Source organism: Dipodomys spectabilis, unplaced genomic scaffold (genome assembly GCF_019054845.1).
Source record: "Dipodomys spectabilis isolate Male_0828 unplaced genomic scaffold, ASM1905484v1 ptg000448l, whole genome shotgun sequence".
NCBI classification, from domain to species: domain Eukaryota; kingdom Metazoa; phylum Chordata; class Mammalia; order Rodentia; family Heteromyidae; genus Dipodomys; species Dipodomys spectabilis.
This window is the reverse complement of record NW_024871125.1, coordinates 870,302-875,094: the sequence shown is the minus strand read 5'-3', so window position 1 is coordinate 875,094 and position 4,793 is coordinate 870,302. Positions and strand designations below refer to the sequence as shown.

General features: G+C 39.1%; 1 pseudogene; it reads right to left on the bottom strand.

Annotated features, from left to right (window-relative positions):
* Positions 1-2,092: 2,092 nt before the first annotated feature.
* LOC122097983 lies at positions 2,093-2,667 on the bottom strand (annotated as a pseudogene).
* Between the last annotated feature and the right edge of the window lie 2,126 nt (positions 2,668-4,793).

Below are 4,793 nucleotides of genomic sequence, written 5' to 3'. Positions count from 1 at the left end.
TGTAAAATAAAGTTAACTGAAATGCCTTTTACTAGTAATAAGGGATCAAATGTGTCTACTGTGTAGGTGGGTTACAAAGTTCTTACCAAAAGCTAAATACTTCCCTTGTTTTCTATTCTTCCAAAATTGTTTGCTCTCCAGAATCATGCCTTATCTTTCCTTGCTGGTTTCTGTAGCTTATTTCATACATGCTCACAGCTTCTTCAATTATCATTTCCTTATGTGAAGAGCTTGCAAATATCTATTTTCAATCCAAACTACTTTTATGCACCTCTCATCCATATATTCAACTGCCATAAATACTTGTGAAACAGTAATCTTGTCTTTCCATTACTGGATATAAATGTGTAAGTAAAATTTAGGAAAATAAAGGAATAACATCAATAAATATACCTGATGATTGTAATAGTAATGCTAAATATTACTACAATGCTGTTTTTCTGAGCAATTTAATATAAAGCTCAAGGAAAACAACGTTTTTGAGTGCTGATATTGGGGTTTAAACTCAGGACCTTGCCTTCTCACTTATGCATTTTCCTTCAAGGGCGGTGTTTTACCCTTGAGCAGACATAGCTTTTCTTTTCATTGATGTTCTCTGCCGTGTTCAAAAGCAGGATTTTTAAACCTCTTAATTAGGTGATTCTTAAATATTCATAGGGGAGCAAAAGAAGAATAGAAGACAATAGAAGAATAAAAGAGTATAAGTTCAGGCTTGAAATCGTAGCTACGCAGGAGGCAAAGAGATGAAGATTTTGTTTCAGAGCCAACCAGTGGAGAAAAATCTGTGAGACTCCTATCTCCAACTAACACCCAAAATGCTGGAAATTTTTTGGGGGGATTATTTAGAGATAAGAAACTCTTTGTCTTTCCTTCTTGGGCTGGATTGAAACCGGGATTCTCAGATATCAGCTCTCTGAGTATCTAGAATTACCGGTGTGTGCTAACAATGTCCAGTTTCAAGGAGAGGGCAAGGTACTGATTTCAAGCTCAAGGAACAGCACAAAAACAAAAACAAACCTTATGACATACAAATATACTGATAGAATACAAAACAAAACAAACAAAATATGGGTATCTAGATGGGTGAAGGTCTTAATAGCATTATTATCACTATTATCTTTTCTGGCATATTAAGTAACCCGAAATTATGCATTAAAGGCATAGCTTAGGGGGTAGAGTACTAGCTAAAATGAAATGTATCAAACCTACTTACAGAAGAAAGAGAAAAACAAACAGAATCTACACATATTTCGTTAATGTACTTTTAAATGCATTCCAATCAAGAAAGCTCTAGGCATTGATGAATTTATTATTGACTTTTCCTAAAACTTTGAAGGGATCATTTTGATTCTACAAAAATACTTCTTTAGGAAGGTAAGAAATAGTAGCTGCCCTCTTAAAAGTTTCTTTTTTTTTTTTTTTTTTTGGTCCAGTCGTAGGCCTGAACTCTGGGCCTGGGCGCTGTCCCTCAGCTCTTAGGCTCAAGGCTAGCGCCCACTTGAGCCACAGCGCCACTTCCGGATATTTTCCCCTGCTTATGTGGTGCTGAGAAATCGAACCCAGGGCCTCATGCATGCAAGGCAAGCACTCTACCACTGAGCCACCTTGCCAGCCCTTAAAAGTTTCTTTAAAAAAATACCGAGCTGAATTTTGTCTGGAATTATATTCCATGTACTGAGCAATTAAGGCAAATCTTTTCAGGACATTGAGTCTTCTAACCATTAAGTACTTTATTCATCATTTACTTAGTCCTTATTTTTTGTATAACATTTGAAAGGTTCTATAAAATCCATTTGGAGGGTCTTTACTCAAAGCAGAATGGCATAATGTAAGCATCTCAGGATTTAGAGCAGTGAGTATGAAAGCCATGAACAGTTTATCTTGTCTTTGAAGAAATTTTTAATGCATAGAGCATAAATAAGAAAGAACATTTTAGGTGATAGAGTAAATAATGGAGGCTAGGAGGTGGCCTAGCACCACCATAGGAAGACGAAAGCTTGGGTGCACCCTAAGGGAGAACTGTCCTGTCCTGTTCTGTCCTGTTGAGATACTTGTCATGCATCAGGTGCCTGAACAGGGAGGGCTGGCACTACTAATACAGCACCATGAATACAGTCAGCTTGGCGCCATCCATTGCTCGCAGCAGAAACCAGATGAAGTGGAGCAGGGATTGGACAGAGGGTGGCCCGTGTTTGTTGGATGGTACTTCTATGCATACATGATGACCACAGACGTGCTTTTGTTTTTCCAATAGAGAAACTGCAGCACTGCCTGGGGCACGAGCATGTCCACTTGCCTGGGAAGCTTTGGGCCATGGAGTCCTCCACCAGCATGTTGGCAGAGCCAACACTGTCTGTGGAGTGTAGAAAGTAGTATCAAGGTTCCCAGTAGTTCTTGCTTTCCACAGAGTCAATGCCCAAATCAAATGGAACCAGGGGTGGCCCTGTTTCCAGGAACCCCAACTGAAACACTTCAAGGCTCTGGATCAGTGGGGTCCATCAAACTGAACATCCTAGCCAGACACTACATCCACTTCTGCCTTCTTTGGGGACTCCAACACCAACATGGACAGTGCTGCTGTGCTCTTTTGCTGGCCATGAGGGAAGAACAGGAGTGTGCTCCCGAGCACATGAACTCCTGAGCCCCAGAGGGCTTACTTTGGGTCATGTACCTGAAAAAGAGGGTCCAGTACTTCTGGCGTGCCCTTGACGCAGTTTACCTTGCATGTGATTGTTGTCTTCATTCTGGGAGCCTTCCTGCCCCACCATCGCTGCTGCCAATGTGGCCCAAATACTATAACCTTTAGAAAGACTAGGTCAAAGCCTGAAAATATCAATACCAAGAATTGGGTGCATTAAAGAGGAGGGTATGGAAAGGGTAGACAAATGAAGGGAGGAAGGGACAGAATGTAAATGAGCTCATTGGATGAGAGTGAGGGAACAGAAGATGCTGTATGAAAGGAAATGTATTTATCTGCCTCATGAAATTGAAATCCCTCTACACAACCTCTTTATAATAATTATAAACTAAATTACTTTTCTAAAAAGGAATTCATTGCATATACCACAAAACTAAGAAAAGTAATGGAAGGGATGTGTCAGGGGGGGTTGAATGTTGTAAGGATGGCATGGATCAATATGCACTGTCTTCATAAACTGCTTTGTTACATGGCACTTCTTTTGTACAACTGCTTAAAGATAATTGACAAATAAAAATAATAAATGAATAGATGTAAGGTAAGGTGAGTACAGGAGAAAGAAATGGTTGATATATACTTCTGATATGGAACAGGGCTTCCCTTTAGGTTGGAATCCTGTAGAAGAACTCTACTGTTTTTATAATATTTCAGAATAAGATGAGATTCATAAAGCATGATTCATTATAATTTGTCAAAAATAATTTAAATAGTTGTTAATTACCCAACAAAATTAAATTCCTATAATATCTTTGTGAATAAATTTAATTTATGATCATGTTTTGACAGAAAAATCTATGAAAATGTTTTATTTATTTATTATTTGGTCAGTCATGGGGCTTGAACCCTGGACTTGGGCACTACAAATCAGCTCTTCAGCTCAAGGCAAGCACTCTACCACTTGAGCCACAAAGCCATTTCTGGTTTTCTGGTGATTAATTAGAAATAAGAGTCTCATGGACTTGCCTGCCTGGGCTGGCTTTGAAGCCAGAACCTCAGATCTCAGCATATTGTGTAGCTAGTATTACAGGTGAGGGCCACCGGTGCCTGGCTAAAAATCTTAATTCCAATTCACCTGCATAAAGCCAGAACTTGAGGCTTTGCTTAAAAGGTGGAATGCAAAAAGTGAAAAGCAAATACTAGCAGAGAGGCAGGCAGAGAATGAGAGAGAAAAAGAGAGAGGGAGAAAAAAGAGAGAAAGGGCAAGAGAGAGAGAAGGAGACAGGAAAAAACGTAAAAACGGGGGAACAATGGGAGGAGACAGGCAAAAGTGGATGATGAAAGTGAATATTATGAAAATATATGAAAATATAATGGAATCCATTATTTTGTGCAATAATAAGGCAATATCTTTAATAGAAATTCAATTTTGAAAGCAAATTTCTCAATTTATAAGTTTTATTTAGACAGTAATGAGGATGGAGATTAGCTGCTGGGGAAGGTATTACTTGCATTCTATTCTAAAGCCCCGACCACAATCCCTGAAGATGCTCCTATCCAGGCCAATCAAGTAGCCACTGCCAGTTTTTGGAGCAAAAAAAGAGAAGTGTCATTCTGAGAACCAGAGGATTATAATGGCTAGCCATCTGTGGCTCAGGCTTGTAATCCTAATTACTCAGGAGCCTGAGATGTGATTATCCAAGTCAGGACAAGCAGGAAAGTCCCTGAGAAACTAATCTCAAGTTAAACACCACAAATAGGAAATGGAGGTGTGGTTCAAGTACAAAGGCTCCAGGACAGCACTCAGGCACTGAATTCACCCTCAGGTTCGGTACATACACACACACACACACACACACACACACACACACACACACACAACGTTAATTATATATTAGAAAACACAGTCATATGTCAATATTTAATGCTCACAAATGTTAACTCCTACTGAATTTCACATTCTCTTAAAAGAGAGTAGCTTTTTTGCAGAATGTCCTTAATTTTTAAAAAGAATTTATAGCCATACTTCTTTGGCAGTCTCTATCACAAATTAGAATGGCGGGGGAAGGGAGGGCATGGGAAACTAGCCACTTACTTTATGCTTCAATGATATTCTTGTACTTCACTAGTGGAAAAACATTGGGAGGAATGAGATGTG